Source organism: Odocoileus virginianus, chromosome 6, assembly GCF_023699985.2.
Source record: "Odocoileus virginianus isolate 20LAN1187 ecotype Illinois chromosome 6, Ovbor_1.2, whole genome shotgun sequence".
NCBI lineage: Eukaryota > Metazoa > Chordata > Mammalia > Artiodactyla > Cervidae > Odocoileus > Odocoileus virginianus.
In genome coordinates, this window is record NC_069679.1 from 55299007 (window position 1) to 55316310 (window position 17304).

Consider the following 17304-nt stretch of genomic DNA (forward strand, 5'->3'; position numbering starts at 1 on the left):
GAAGTGTCCTGGTCCCCTCGTCCTGTCAAAGATGAGCAAACAGGTGGCCTTGTCCGGGAAAATGTGGGTATGGAAACCAACTCATACTTTCAGGTCAAGAGAATAATATGAATTGAAACGCTTGATTTCGTTAGTTAAAAAGGTGTCCAACGCACCTGCTCCCTGGCGCTGTCAGGAATAATGTTACACCAAGTGGCCCTTAAGTGAGTCACTATATGTAGGAGGATGGTATTATGTGGTGGCCAGAACTTTGACCCTTCAGAAATTGATTAGCAAGCGAAGAAAAACTAGGGCTTTCATCAAAGAACCATTTGCGGTTTGTGGAAACCCAATTGTAGGAATTTGGTGCTGATTATTTTAACGGTGACGTGCTAAGTACCTTTCCCCTGATGTTGCCAGAGATTGTGAAACGTTATTGATCAACTGGACTCTTAACCAGTGACATCTGCTTTGACTGTGTAAGATTTTTTTAAATGGACCTTTTTTTTTCTCATTAGGGGGATTATTTCACAATGCCAAAGGTGAGTTTTAAAACATGTATCAAATTAATATTTTATGATTTGCTCCAGAGAGTTTCTTATGCTGAATTTCTGACATATAGACAGATATTTAAAGGCTTAGGATCAGACACACTAGCAGGGAAGTCCCTGGAACTGATATATACTAATAAATTGGCTCAGTCATTATTACTAATTTCTATTTATTGGATGTCTGCTTCAGGCATGGCCCTGTTCTAAATTTTAAGGAAAGAAATATGGGAAATACCTAGCCTCCCAGGAACTTTTAGTTTGAAATATTGGTGTAAGTGGGGTTTTAAAAAATAGTTATTGGACTTCTATGTACATTAAATATCAAATTATACTGATCAAGAAATATGAACCTCCCTTGGAAAGCCTCTTTGTCACTCTCCTACTACTTATTGTAAGTGCCCCCCACACCCCTGCAAGATCCTATAATATTTTTTCCCTCTAACTGCTCTGCCCACTATTATCCACTGAATCTCAAACTATTTCAAGCTGGAGACATTAAAAGATGACCTTGTATTTAACAAATGAAAACACAGATACCAAGTAAAGTATTTTTTAAATGGAGGGATTCAAAGATGCTGTCCATAAGATTTTTTTTCCAGTAGCCCTTGTAAAAATTAATATATTTCCCAAAGCAATTTCTAATGAAATTTTTATCCTAAAAATAAGCATTTTCTTATAAACACTGCCACTAGGCATTAGCACTTTTGTTACCAATTACCAGTATAAGGTGTTTGGATTTGTTATATATTTACTTGTAAAATGGAGGCCATGCATTTCAGCCAAATGCCCAAAGGTAATACAAGGAAGCTTTAAAATCACGAACACTATACAAACAGTTTAACAGTGAAATGTAGGTAGTTGGCAGAGATGGTTATCAGTAGAAATGGGAGAAGAGGGAATAAATTAAAAGAGGAGGGCTATATTCCACAGAATTAATTAGTATAAAATGGTTCAGCAGTGAAACTATAGGTGTTCACAGCCAGGAATTACAACAGCCATTTGTTTTAAACCCAACAAGCAACTCATTTTCACCTTGGACTCAACCTGGGAGTTGTTTTTGTTGTTGTTCAGTCACTCAGTCATGTCTGACTCTTTGCTTCTCTTTGCAACCCCATGGACTGTAGCACGCCAGGTTTCCCTGTCCTTCACTGTCTCCCAGAGTTTGCTCAAACTCATGTCCATTGAGTCAATGATGCCATTCAACCACCTCATCCTCTGTCGCCCCCTTCTCCTCCTGCCTTCAATCTTTCCTAGCATCAGAGTCTTTTCCAATGAGTCGGCTCTTGTGGCCGACTCATCAGGTGGTCAAACTATTGGAATTTCAGTTTCAACATCAGTCCTTCCAATGAATATTCAAGATTGATTTTCTTTAGAATTGACTGGTTTGATCTTCTTGTTGTCTAAGGGACTCTCAAGAGTCTTCTCCAGCACCACAGCTTGAAAACATCAGTTCTTTGGTGCTCAGCCTTCTTTATGGTTCAACTCTCACATCTGTACGTGACTACTAGAAAAACCATAGCTTTGACTAGATAGACCTTTGTCAACAAAGTGATGTCTGGGAGTTGCCTTCTATCAAAAAGCCAAGGAATTTTTTCCTTTTTCAAATTCTCCCGTTTCTAGGGCAGTAGTAAAACAGAGAAGCAAACAAGTGAGATACACGGCGCCAAAGGTTGAAAATACCGCAGGGGTACAGACATATGTAGTCACTTGCCAAGGGTTACAGGTAAACTAACATTAGGCATTTGACAATGGTAATTGGAAAGAAAGTGAATTTCTCTAAGTGTACTTGATGGAAATTTTTTATTTGAAATCCAAACTTTGGAGGAGATTCTGGATCAGGATGGACATAGATAATAGCAAGATAAAAAAACATAATAAGATGGACACAAGAAAAGTGTCCTTGTTCCGCCCCTAATTTCTAGAAGTTAGCCTATGGAGTCAGTGCAATCCTGAGATGTCTCATTAAATCCCCAACATGTAGGGAGAAGCAAAGTGAATGGAGGCCCTTACGTTTCTTCTGTTCTGAATGAGGAGGAACGGAACAAGAGAGAAAACAAGAGAATATGAACCCCGAACGGACTTTCTGAGATGGAAGGGAAGGCAAGGCTTGAGGGCAACCTCACTGAGTTGAAAAGGCCATCTCCAGCCCGAAAGTACCTCACAGTGGGAGAATAGGTTTGCCCCAGACAGTCACCTGTGCTTGCTTGTTGTTGTTTAAATGTTCAGTTGGGTCCAGCTCTTTTACAACCCCATGGACAGCAGCCACCAGGCTCCTCTGTCCATAGGATTCTCCAGGCAAGAATACTGAAGTGGGTTGCCATTTCCTTCTCCAGGGGATCTTCCCAACCCAGGGATCAAACTCACGTCTGTTCTGTCTCCTACATCGGCAGACAGGTTCTTTACCAGTAGCGCCACCTGAAAAGCCCAGGACCCTGGTAGAGGATCTTTAATACCATCTCGGAAGAAAGGGCAGATGCTAAATAGAGAATTTTTAATGGGGAGTCCAACCACCACAGCCGAATTCTGTCCTAACTGTCACAATCCCTCACAGAAAAAGAGATATGACACAACCTTCTCCAGCCCCAAACTGTGGCAGAGTCAGAAAAATAAACAGGTCTGCTGTAACAGAAAACACAAAAAAGTCATCCTTGATAATATGAGGTGTGGATAGGAGGCAAAGAAGCAGCAAACATACAATCCCCAGAGGAACAAAACTAAACAAAGAAAGGTAATAATGTAACATGTAAAAGCTACATACAAAAAAAATGCAACAGAAAAGACAAACTCATTTATAGAGTTTAGAAAACAGAAGAAAATTCCTCACAAATGATTTTGTGTGATTGGTGTAATATGGACACTCAAGGCTGGGCAGACTGGGAGCATCCAGGAGTTGAGTAGGTGGCAAGATGGGTGGGTCACCGGCCCACACCTGGCCCCAGGAGGGGATGCTGGAAGGTGGGGGCAGGCCCAGGTATGCCAAGGGAAGTACCAGAAGGGTGGCCTAGGCAGCCAGACACACCCTCCACCCTCAGAGATCTGTAGGCCAGCCTTGAGAAAGTATCTAACTCAGGTGGTGAGTGCTCAGGCCTGAGCCTGGCTCAGAGAGGCAGGGTTGGGGCCTGGCTGGGGGATCCCAGAGCTTAGGGGCTGGCATCACTGGGGGCTTCCTCAGTTGGAATCAAGCAGTTCCTGGAGGCAGACTTGGAGGTGGTCGTTTTTCTCCTCCAGGTAGTCCAGATAGGTGTTGATCTGGTCCAACATGGAGTTGATGGTAGCTTATTCTGCTTGCCCAAAGCCCTTCTCCTCACCTGCCACACACCTCTCTACTTGCATGCCCAGGTCCACATTAGGGCTGACATCGCAGGCTCAGGTACCACAAGGGCAAAGTGACAATAAAACACAGACACTGTTAGGCAGATAGCCAGTGTGGGGCAGAAAGTGAAGGCTCACAAATGTTCTCTGGTACAGAGCAACTTAATAAAAACATGAGTTCAGTAAGACAAAAACCAAGATAAGAAAATGATAGAATTGAAAAAGGAGTTGCAGATCTAAGGAAAAAGAAGACCATCATTATTAAAGGATTAATTAGAAAGAAAGTGAAAGTCACTCAGTCATGTCTGACGCTTTGTGACCTATCCATGGAATTCTCCAGGCCAGAATACTGGAATGAGTAGCTTTTCCCTTCTCCGGGGGGGGGAATCTTCCCAAGCCAGGGGTCAAACTCAGGTCTCCTGCATTGCAGGTGGATTCTTTACCAGCTGAGCCACAAGCGAAGCCAAAGAATAATGGAGATGGTAACCTATCCCTTCTCCAGCAGATCTTCCCTACCCAGGAATTGAACCAGGGTCTCCTGAATTGCAGGCGGATTCTTTACCAACTAAGCTATTGGGAAAGCCCAATTAGAAAGAACCATGTACAAAATAGACACTGTTGAAAACGTAATTATTGACGTGAAGAACGGCATGAAAATGAGTGAAGAATAAAAGATAAAGATGAAAACTGTTAGAGAACAGATGATCTAGCATAAGAATAATTAGGGTTTCTGAGGAAGAGAACCCAACCAATGAGAAGATGTAGTCAAATATATAAAGTAAGCATATTTCTCTTGTGGAAATAAATGCTTATATTTATATTCAAATGATTTTCAACAAGGGTGCTAAGACAACTCAGTGGGGTAAAGAAGAGTCTTTTCAACAAATGGTACTGGGACAATTGGACATCTTTTTGCATCTCTATCTCACACTGCCTAAAAAAATCAGCTCAAAATAGACCAAAGACTAAACCTAAGAGCAAAAATTACAAACGTTTTAGAAGAAAACATAGGCATCCATCTCCATAACCTTGGGTTAGGCAATTAGATTTATTAGAAATGACACCAAAAGTGGAAGCAACAAAAGAAAAGATAAATTAGACTTTACCAAAATTAAGATTGTTGTATTTCAAAAGACACTATCAAGAGAGGGGAAAAAACAACCCACAGATTGGGAGAAAATATTTGCAAATCATATATCTGACTAAAGCATATATCTAGAATAGTATCTAGAATATGTAAGACATCTTACTGACTTAATAATTGAAGGACCAATAACCTAATTTTAAAATGAGCAAAAGATTTGGATAGACATTTCTCCAAAGAAAATATATATGTGTGGCCAATAAGTGCAAGAAAAGATGCTCAATATCATTAGCCATCAAGGAAATTAAAATTTAGTATTGTTGACTACTACCTTACACCCACCAGGATGGCTGTATTCAAAAAGATAGGTAATAGCAACTGTTTCTGAGAATTGAAGAAACTGGAATCTTTATACACTTCTGGTAGGAATATAAAATAGTTCAGCTACTTTAGAAACAGTCTGGCAGTTCCTGAAATGGTTACGGACAGAGTTCTCATATAGCCCAGCTCTTCTACTGCAGGTGTAAACCCAAGAGTAATAAAAATGTATGTCCATCGAAAACCCTGTACACATCACTTCTTGGCCTTTTGGCTAAGATCAAGTGCAAAAACCTGTACATGAATGCTTGTAGCACCAGCATTCATAATACCAAAAAGTGGAAACAACCCAAATGTTTATCAACTGATGAATGAATAAACAAAGTGTGATGTGATATATACATGCCCTGGAATATTATTCAACTGTAAAAATGAAGTACAATACTAACATAGCCTATAACATGGATGAAGCTTGAAGACATTATCCCAAGTGAAAAAAAGCAAGTGAAAATGGTCACATACTCTGGCATACTATTTTATGAAATTTTCAGAATAAGCAAATACATAAAGAAAGAAAGTAAATTAGTTGTTGCCATGGCCTGCCTGGGGGGGATAGAGAATAGGGAGTGACCGCTAACAGGTATGGGGTTTCTTTGGGGGGACAATGGACATTTTTTGGAATTAAATAGTGGTGATGGTTGCATAACTTTGTAAATATACTAAAAATTACTGAACTTCACACTTGATGAACTTTATGGTGTGTGAATTATATCTCAATAAGAAAAGAATAGTTCTCTTAAAAAATAAAAATATAGTTGGCAAAAAACATATACAGTTTTCTAGAACATATTGTTCTAGAAAAAAAATTGAAACAGAGGCTTAACACCAAGCTGGATATAAATCAAGGATAAAGATGGCTTCAAGGATAGGGTATTTTAAGCATCCAGACAGAGTACAAGCCAAACCAAAACAACAAATTGCCTAAAAAGTGTTGAAAATAGGAATATAGGCTATCCTCCAAATTTTCCACAGCAACATCCATTGCAAAAAAATAAGCAAAAATTTTGAGGAGACAGCTTTATGGCTTTAAGGAAAGTAAGTTATCCCCACTCAAGAAAGCATTCAAGTATAACAGTACACCACCTCAAACATATATGTACTCAGAAAACACAAATCCTGTAAGTTCCTTATTGAGAAAACTACTTGGTATGAGATCTTGCTAATTAAGAGATAATCAAAATAAAGAACTCAAGAGTGGAGAAATGACTCTTTGTGACCCCATGGATTGTAGCCCGACAGAGGACCGGGCAAGAATACTGGAGCGGGTTGCCATTTCCTCCTCCAAGGGATCTTCCTGACCCAGGGATTGAACCTGCATCTCTTCCATCTCCCACATTGGCAGGCAGACTCTTTACCACTGCACCACCTGGGAAGCATTTAAATATAAAGCCAATTTAAAATATTTAAATATAAAAACAATGCTAAGGTATAAAACCAGTACTAAATAACTTTTGATATCATTACAAACAGAAAAACATGAACTGTATGAACCTGGACAACATAAGAAAAATAATACAACCAACCAAAGGGAGATAGGGACAGTCTTCATCCTTCTTAAAATGAAGTCAATAATATTATATAAAGTGAAACATAGTAGTAAAAAAAATCAAAATTAAAAAAAAATCATGGTGTTTAGAATTTTTTTTTAACTTCACAGGAATTGTTAAAGAAATATTACTGGGAGTGGAAAAAAGATTTGTGTCAACTTGACTGGGTTAAGTAAAGTAAAGTTTCTCAGTCATGTTCAACTCTTTGTGAACCCATGGACTGTAGCCTACCAGCCTGCTCCATCCATGGGATTTTCCGGGCAAGAGTACTGGAGTGGGTTGCCACTTCCTTCTCCAGGGGACCTTCCCTACCCAGGGATCAAACCTGGGTCTCCCGCATTACAGGCAGATGCTTTACCGTCTGAGCCACCAGGGAAGCCCTGACTGGGTTAAGGGATGCCCAAATATCTGGTGAAACATTTCTGGGCATGTCTGGGAGGGCGTTTCTAGAAGAGATTATGAGTGGGAATCATCCAGTTCCTTGAGAGCCTGAAGAGAACAGAAAGACAGGGCGAAAGCAAATTCACTCGCTCTGCTTGAGCTGAGAGATATATCTTCTCCTGCCCTGGACATCAGTCATCACTCAAGAACCATGGTTCTCAGTGGGCTTTCCAACTCAGATCATGGCTTACACCATCAGCCACCACCTCACTCTACCTCTATTCCCAAGACTTTGGACTCAGGCTGAATTACAGCACACTGACTTTCCTGGTCTTCCAGCTTGTAGATGCCAGATCATGGGACTTCTCTGCCCCCACAACCATGTGAGCCAAATCCTATAATAAATCTCTTCTTGTATATATATTTATATCCTGTTGGTTTTGTTTCTCTGGAGAATCTTTACTGATACAGATTTTTCAAAATAGATTCCTTCAGATCCCCTTTTTCCCTATTACATTTAAATAATATGAATTTAAATGTTTCTGTTAAAAATAGTGTTTCTGGTAGGATGCCATTTGGCAAAGGGTTTCAACCAACTAGTGAAGAATCGGAAATTCACATTGGGATGCCACTGCATGGTATTCATAGCTACTGATTCAATAAACTGTATATAGTCCTCATTATACTGGGTAGATTCGGTCATAAATCATTTTAAAGTCCCAAGTGTATGGGAATTCCCTGGCAGTTCAGTGGTTGGGACTCTGAACTGAGTCCCAACTCAGCCTGAGTTCAATCTCTGGTCGGGGAACTAAGATCCCCCAAGCCATGCAGTGTGGCCAGAAAAGAGGGGGGAAAAAAAGGCTCAACTGCAGCATAAGCCCCAACTGGAGATTGGATCCTGATGTCCACAGTCAGCAATCAGGCAAATGTCGCTGATTTAAAATACTGAAGACTATTTTAGCCATGTTTCTTCTCTGGGTGTGCTACATGTTAACTGCAGCATAGGAAATAAGGTCAGAGAGGACAGAATCCAAGTTTCTGTTTCCTAATGAGCTATAAAAGGAAAGTCAAGCAACAAAAGCTGTCACACCCTGAGGTGCCTTCGGGAGAATTCATAGAGCTGAATGTGAAGCATTCTTCAGTCTGCTTGATGATGGGGGCTGAGAGTGCAGCTTTAGTCCTGGGATCTCTTTCTCCAGTCACTGCCCTGGTTCTGGACCACTTGCACACCCGCTGTAAAACACAAGCCTCTTGACATCCGTATTCCAATCTGACCTTGTCTATATTGGTAGGCACTGATAGAAGACTCCCTGGAGATAATTTCCCCTGTGCTATACTGGATTCCCAAACCAGAGGTGAACACTGAGATGGAAAATCCAAGCCAAGAAGGAGAAATTTAAAATTTCATGCCACGTGTTCAGTCACTTAGTCATATTCGACTCTGCGACCCTGTGGAGTGTTGCCTGTCAGGTTCCTTGTCCGTGGAGCTTTCCAGGCACAAATACTGGAGTGAGTTGTCATTTCCTTCTCCAGGGGGTCTTCCTGACCCAGGGACTGAACCCACATCTCCTGCATTGGCCGGTGGATTAATTGTCCAAATGCTTTCACTTTGAACTGAGTCTTTCAGAATTTCAGTCAATTCCAGAGTCAAATGTTTGTCCTTTTTGGTCAATCACCTACAAAATATTTATGGTTTTAAAGGTTAACAAAAATTAAAGTTGTCATCTGCTCTGGCAGAGTTAATGAATTTCAGAGAGGGGTTTTAGTGTCATGGAGAGGGATTGGCCCTGTGATGTCATCAGGGTTAGGCATCACACATACATTCAACAAATATTCAGTGAAGGTCTGTGTAAGGCATAGGGAATACAACAGTGAACAAACAAAAACTCACTGCCCTCAAGGCGCTTACATTCATTCATTCAAGTTCTTTGATGTTGCTATCTCTAAGACATATGTGCTTTTTTTTCCCCTTTGGTTTTGGAAGAATTCTAGAGACTTTTGTTTTTTTGTTGTTCAGTCCCTCAGTCATGTCTGACTCTTTGCAACTCCATGGACTGCAGCACACCAGGCTTCCTTGTCAACTGCCACTTAAAAAGTAAAACTGAGTAAGCTCACAAATTAGAAAAAGTAAGGGCCATCTCATGTAGTGGTTAAGAAACAACCTATCACTGTCTCTGGGTTCATGCTTTTAGCTCCATTAGTTATCAGCATGGTGACCATGGGCATACTTCCTAACTTCTTTAAGCCTCAGTTTCCTCATCCGTAAAATGAGTGTGATGATAATAGGACATTCCTCTTAGACTTGTGAGAGTTTGAGATAATCTATGTAGAGAATTTTGCAATAGTACTAGAGACATAACAACTGAATGATAAATGTTAGCCATTGTTAATGGCAAAAGTGTTTAAAATACAAAAATACTACTCTAATTATAGAATTGGAATTGGAAATGAGTTTAAGTGCTAATTTACTTAGGGGAGCCTAAGTACAGACCAGAAAAAATTTAGTGTTTTCTCTTATTAACTGAAATAAAATATTTCTGAAATTATAATGTAAATCCATAAGAATATGATTTGCTTCAAGCTTTTCAGCAATAGATTGTGCTAAGTGAGGTAAAACTGCATTGTAAACACTGAGTTTTGTATCTTTTTTAGCACACTTTGTGCAACCCCTGATCATGGAAGCACAGAATTATACTTTAGACAATGCATTTTGTTGAATATAATTTCCTATTAAATGCCTATTTGTTGAGCTCCCAACCAGGCCTTGTGAAATGACACAGTTCAATAAGGAAGGCTGTCGAATTCATATATGATGAGAATACTGGAGTGGCACTTTGTCAGCTGAGACAAAGATGATCTGGACACTGATCACCATTTATCTGCAAAGAGCGCCGTCTCTAACCCAACTGTGTCTGATGGCGAGGTGGTACATCCAGTCAGGCATTTCCGCTGTTGATGTCTTCCCTCTGTTCCCCTCTATCAATTAGTGTGGGAGCTATTTCTGGAGGACGCCTAGTTTATCCAAGTAGGGGATTTGTTTTCTAGTCAGCAAATGCTTTCAAGTGGTAATTTAACTGTCAATGAAAAATAAATAAAAGGTGTTGCGAATTCTGTATGATCTTAGCAATTCTTGGAAGCTCTGTTGTTATTGAATGTCTCTCCCTCTCAGCTGCCTGAGGAACTGAATTTTAATGTCACACATCATGCAGTTCTTTCCTGAATGTAATTGTAGCTTTTCTGATGCCATGCTTAGAGCTGTTCAAATGTTTGGCTTCTGGCAAATATTTCCTAATATATTTCCAAATATTTCCACTGCCATCATTCATGACAGTGATGGGTCTGAAGCAATTTTTAATACATTTTTAAATCCCACTAAATTGTTAAATAACCAGAGAAAGAATTCTATATAAATTGAAAATATCTTTATTACCAGAAGAGGTGTCTGGGAAGATACATGAGAAACTGTAAGGATCTGATGTTTTCAAGACCATGGTTTGTCCTTTGCAGGACCACATCTTAGAAGCCAGTCACGCATCAGAGAGGTCCCATATAGTGTGATGAAGTCTGGGACTGGGTGGACCATTGGTATCTGCCAGCGACTGCTAAATGCCTACCAAATATTCTTTTTTTAAAAAAGTTTTTGTTTTGTATTGGAGTATAGCCGATTTATAATATTGTGACAATTTCAGGTAGATATATGCATGTATCCATTTCCCCCCAAGCTCTCCACCCATCCAGGCTGCCACATAACACTGAGAAGTTCCCTATGCTATACAGTAGAACCTTGTTGCTTATCCATTTTAAATATAGTAGTGTGTACGTGTTGATTCCAAACTATCCCTTCCCCGCATCCTTTCCCCCTCCCACCACAATGATAATTTCGTTCTCTAGTCTCTGAGTCTATTTCTATTTTGTAGATAAGTTCATTTATATCATTTCTTTCTAGATTCTGCATAGAAGGGATGTCATACAATATTTCTCCTTCTCTGTCTGACTTGCTTTACTCAGTATGACAACCTTGGCAACCCACTCCAGTATTCTTGCCTGAAGAATCCCATGGACAGAGGAGTCTGGTGGGCCACAGTCCATGGGATCACAAAGAATCAAACACGACTGAAGTGAATGAACATGCAGATCCATCCATGTTGCTCCAAATGGCATTGTTTCATTCTTTTTAATGTCTGAGTAATATTCCATATGTACCACATCTTCTTTATCCATTCCTCTGTCAATGGACCCAACCCAATATTCTTTCTCCCCTTCTTATTTTCACTGACGTTAACTCCAATTTAATTCAGAGAGGCAGTGTGCCTGGACTTGGCTAAAAACACATTTCCAGTTTCCTGCAGCTGCAGTGCTCATATAACATAGTTGTGTTTAATGAGTCTATCAGTTGCTAGATGGCACTTCTGGGAAAGGCCTTTAAAGGGTGCAGACAGGTGCTCAGCCAACACTTGCCTCCTTCCCTTCACCTTCTTCCTCTTGCTAGGAATGCAGAGGCCATGCTAGAAGTGGATTAGGCATCAAGTGCCCAGCAGACCACAAGCACATGCTCAGGACAGCTGGGCAGAAAGAGAGGAAGATTTTAAGTCCCCAGTTACAGAGCAAAACCTCTGTTCCAGCCCTGGACCACCTCACCCCAGCTTGTCATTCCTTGAGAAAAGTGAAGCAGTTTATTGAGCAGCTGGTGTTTTGAGTCCCTGTCCTTAGAAGCCAAACACAATTCCTGACCTGCAGTGGAATGCTGCAAGCAAGATGGGAAAATGTACAGAGGGCTTTAAAGATCCACCTACTGGAGGCTGGAGAAGTCCCTGTTTCAGCAAGGCACAGCATTTGGTCAAACTGTGAATAGGAAGAGAGATGGAGCCTGGTTGGTTGATAGTATTGCTGAGTCATTCTAGACCAGCTCTGCCACCCCCAGAGCACTTATTGTGTACGAAGAATGATCCTTTATATTTTCTTTGCATTTTATATTATAGAGTGCATTCTACTTATGGCATATAAATGAGAGGAATAATTCCAAATACTTTGCATGGTATCCAGCATATGAAAACTATTTAATGAAATTTGTTGAATAACTAAATGGGAAAATCTTATCATTCTATCTTTATCTCACTTCAGAATGTACATAAATGAGGATCTGCTTTTGTTGGTTTTACTGTTACTTATCTGCCAATTTATTATGCCTTGCTCCAGAAAAGTAAACAGTGTACAGATTGATTAAATAATTGAGTTGGACTTTGTGATAGGTAGTCCTAGACAAACCATGATAGACAATGATGACGGCCCAGTCACTGGTATTTTGGACCTCTCTTATGGGCAGCAGAGCCTATTAATTAATTCTAATTAATACAACTTCTGATTAATTACAAATTCTAATTAATACAGTCAGAGCCAGACCTAAAGAAATGTAAATGTCAGTCATATTAGGTTAGTATCCTGCATGATTTTCCTGACTCCCCGATCTTTAATTGACATCCATCGCTACTGTATAACTCTGGGTTGAAGAGGGGAAATCCCACACTGAATAAAAACAATTCTGAATCTTTCCTGTAATCGGACCCCTTCCTGATGACTTCTAGCCTCACAAAGCCTCCAATTCCCTTCTGTAGCTGTCCAGGGCTCCATTTACCACAATTAGAGAAATGATCTTGGGGCTCTCCTTGACTTTCTGGGTTTTCTCTTGCGTGATTCAGGGTTTGAATCTCTAAAGCTGACAACCAGATTCTAGTATAAGGCAACAACCATCCTTGTTTTCTTAGGACCTCTCCAGTTTTAACCCTGAAGTCCTGGAATTGCAGAAAACCCCTCATTTCTGATCAAATTGGGATAGTTGGTTATACTGGTTACACTTAAAATGTGTTATCCTGTTACTTTTCTCAGAGTTTCTGAGTTTTTATCTACAACTACCTTTCTGCTTTCTTTCTTACTTTCATTCTCAAGTGACATTTGTTGTCTAGTCTGTGCCAAGTATAATGTTAGGTGTTGGAGAGTAATAGTAATCCAAACAGTAATAGGATTGGGATCTTCTCACCTACTAAAGGAGACAGATGTATAACTCGCATTACAAAATAGTGTAATAAATACAGCTAAAAAAATTAAAATAAATACAGCTAAAGAAGTAAGTGAGAAATATTTTTGAATACAGAGGAAGAAGTAATTTAAGGTACTGGGTGAGTTAGGAAAGGGCTTTATAGAGAAGAGGACATTTGATCTTCATCTTAAAAATGATTAAGTATTCATCAAGCAGGAAGTTGTTGAGTAGTTTCTTCTTACAACTTAATCCTTTTTTTTTTTCTTTTTAAGGATCCAACTCAAGAATTTGTGGTTTTTGTTTTTTGTGGTTTTTTTGGCTATGCCATGCAATATACAGGAACTTGGTTACTTACTCAGTTGTTCATTCATGTTGGACTCTTTTGCAACCCCATGGATTGTAGCCCAACAGAGGGCCAGGCAAGAACACTAGAGCGGGTTGCCATTTCCTACTCCAGGGGATCTTCCTGACCCAAGAATTGAACCCACGTCTCCTGCATTGCCAGGCAGATTGTTTACCACTAGTACCATCTGGGAAGCCCCTTGGTTCCCGGACCAGAGATCAAACCCATTCCCCCCTCCCCCAAAGTGGAAGCTCAGTGCCTTAACCACTGGACCACCAGGGAAGTCCCAATCCTTCCTAATGGTGCTTAAATGTGAACAGAAGATCAGTATAAAGACCAGGAAATGGATTCTCATTATTCATGATTTCTTATTTTTTATGAAATTTTTCTCTATATCTTTCTCCAACCAAGAAATATGGTTTAGTAGTTCTGGCTAAAGAATGCAAACAGAAGTTGTTGGATGGATGGTAAGACTAATTAAAAGGGACAGACAGCTGGGGCAAGCCCTTCTGCCATTTCCTCTTCCCTTTCCTGGAATTCAGAGGTGATGACTGGCACTCCTACAGACATCTTGAACTAAGAGGCAACTTTCAAAATGACTACACGAATGATGACAGATCAGAAAGTGAAAGGAATCTGATCCCTGATACTTGTAGAGCAACCATAGGCGTTCTGGGCTATCTACCTCAGGGCTTTTACAAGAGAGGAAACTCATCTTTTGTGTATTTACAACCATTGCTATTTAGGGGTCTGGATTGTAGGTTAAACCTAAACACAATGGATAATAGCAGACAACCTTTGGCCACATTCCTCTTCACTCCAACTCGAGCTCCCATCTCCCTCCAAACACTGTCATTCTCCTGCAACTTCCACTCTTCTCAAGGTTAGCTCTGTTTGCCCACCACCTCAGCCATCCCATTCCTGTCTATTTATTCTGTGAATTAGTTAATCTATCTACTCCAGACCTCAGCCTAGCTCAGTCCTAATGTTCATGTACTTTCTACTCCCCAAAACTATTTTTCTTATTGTAGATAATTCCCCCCCAAAAAGAGTTCTGTATTAACTCTAACATTTTCCCTCTACTACATATGTTATCTCAAAAATCCCAAAGCTTTCTCAACCAATTTTTAGCTATTTGTTGAAGTTCTGTATTATTTACTATCCATGGAAAAGCTTGGTCCACAAAAGAAACTCTCAACCAAAAACGTACAGATTGAATTTGTCGTGTTAAAAGACTTTTTGCTACTATTTAGTTGCTAAGTCGTGTCCAGCTATTTTGTGACTCCATGGACTGTGGCCCACCAGACTCCTCTGTCCATGAGATTTCCCAGGCAAGGATATTAGAGTGGGTTGCCATTTTCCTCCTCCAAGGGATCTTCACCCTCAGGGACTGAACCTGTGTCTCCACATCTCCTGCATTCTTTACCACTGAGCCACCTATGAAGTCCATGTTAGAAGATAATCTGAGGCACATTAAAATTTCAAGTTTATCTGAGTAAATCAATTCCAATTGGGAAGCACTAGACTAGAAGTGGTTTGGGTGTGCCACAGAAAGGAGTCAGTGTAAAGACTTTTATAGAGAAGCCACATAATCAAAGCAAGAAAGTTATTTAATTGGTTATAGCTTAAGCCACTGTCTTATTGGGAAGGACTAGCTTTTTCTGTGGGCTTCTCTGGTAGCTCTCCTGGTAAAGAATCCACCTGCAATGCAGGAGACCCTGGTTCAATTCCTGGGTCAGGAAGTCCCCCTAGAGAAGGGACAGGCTACCCACTCCAGTATTCATGGGCTTCCCTGGTGGCTCAGCTGGTTAAGAATCCACCTGCAACGCAGGAGACCTGAGTTTGATCCCTGGGATGGGAAGATCCCCTGGAGGAGGGCATGGCAACCCACTCCAGTGTTCTTGCCTGGGGAATCCTCATGGACAGAGGAGCCTGGTGGGCTCCAGTCCATAGGGTCACAAAGGGTCGGACTTGACACAGTACAGCACATCACATGGCTGGCTGTGTGTGAATGGCTGTCTTTAGGTTTTGATTTCTTAATCTTGAGGCATTTTCAGGTTAGAATTTGGTTTGCTTACTTAGGCTACTAAGGCATTATAGCCACCTCAGTCTAATAACCTTTCTGCTTAATTAATTTAACAATCCAAAGCACTAATTATTTCTCCATATTTCATTTGCATAATATGAATTGCTTAACAATAATGTAGAGAAAGAATGCAGTTTGGCATTGTTAAGGAGGAAGAAATTTTCCTCTGTCCTTCTATGTTCTTCTGGCTAGTCTAAGAATTAAATTGACATAAGATAGGTAAATAGAAGAAAATTAAACAAAATTTTAATAACATGCATATATGGGAGAGACCCAGAAAATCTGAGTAAGTTATCAAAATGGTTGAAACCCTCATCTTAAATACAGGATGTTGGGAGTGGTGATTTGGGATTTCAAAGGCAATTCACATGGAGGTAGAAAAGCAATTGTTTGGTTAACAAATGTTTGCTGGGCCTGCAGAGACAACAGGACACAGAGTGGACTCTGATCTCTAAGAATTTCCCCAGCACTCTTAGCTCAGATTCATTGCATATATTCTCTGACGAGAGCTCTATTCCTGTGACAGGACTTCCATCTAAATTCTTCACACAGAGAGATTCCTCTGTGTGCTGGAACCTGCAAAGTGTAGCTTGGAGATGATGATCCATGTGATGATGACTTTTCTGTCTTTCCTCTTTCAGAGGAGGTGATTTGTAGACCCCCACCCCCACCTCCAACTGCCTAAGTAATGTAAATAGTGTACATTTAATTTATTGCTATGGTAGCACATTGTATTTGTTAATGTATAAAAGGAATTCTTAAAGGTTGACAAATGTATATTTTGTTGCTTAAATGTGTCTTTGCAGAAATTGACAATAAATAAGATATTTTGTGTCAAAAAATAAATAAATAAATTCTTCACACAGTTAAGGGGAAGGTCACAGTTTCTTCTAATCTTATGGGCCTTGATGGTTTTCAGCTCAGAATAACCCACATGTCAAAGAGACATTTTAGCGAGGGAAAAGTTCTTTTAGGAAGTTTCACGATCCAAAAGCTAAATTGATGGATTGTTGCATCTCATTAAACTGGTCTCTTAGGCCGGTAGCTAGGGGAGTCTAGTTAAATTCACTGCAGGAGGCAGTGACATAGGTGGGCTCTCAAAGTTGGGCCAATAAAGTACAAATGGTCAGATATTTAATAAGAGGCATTTCCATGGAGACAAAAGAAAAACAAAGGTCAATGATTGGAGCAAATTATAAACCAGTTTCTGAACCTGGGACTGTCAGTTGAGAAAATTTCTGGATGTCAAAGCTGAAGCATCTTCTGCAGGTTAAAATGTCTCTGATGATGTCATCAGGTGTTCAAGTAAATCTTCTGAGTGGCTTACACAGCATCAAGCATGAAGATTGCATAAGCATGTGCTGTTGTGGTGATCTCTATCAAGTTTATATCAAGTTATTCAGCTTCAAAGGGCTTCGGAAATGGGCAGCTTTAGTTCTTAATGATTCTGAGTCAAAAGTGGGAGGAAAATTGGAAATGTTACTTTACAGTGTTGTAGTCAAATTTTTGAGGAATCCAGAAGAATTTAGGATGCAGTACAGTTTATAGAAAAAGAAAACTTTAAAGTCAATTGGCAACTAGAATCTAATATCCACAAGTGTCTAATATT

The 17304-nt window shown here is 40.0% G+C and overlaps 1 non-coding gene across 1 annotated transcript; it reads right to left on the reverse strand.

Moving 5' to 3' along the window:
• Positions 1-7155: 7155 nt before the first annotated feature.
• On the reverse strand, positions 7156-7227 carry TRNAY-GUA (transfer RNA tyrosine (anticodon GUA)). The gene has a single exon. It is a non-coding gene; the product is annotated as a tRNA-Tyr (tRNA).
• Positions 7228-17304: the final 10077 nt, after the last annotated feature.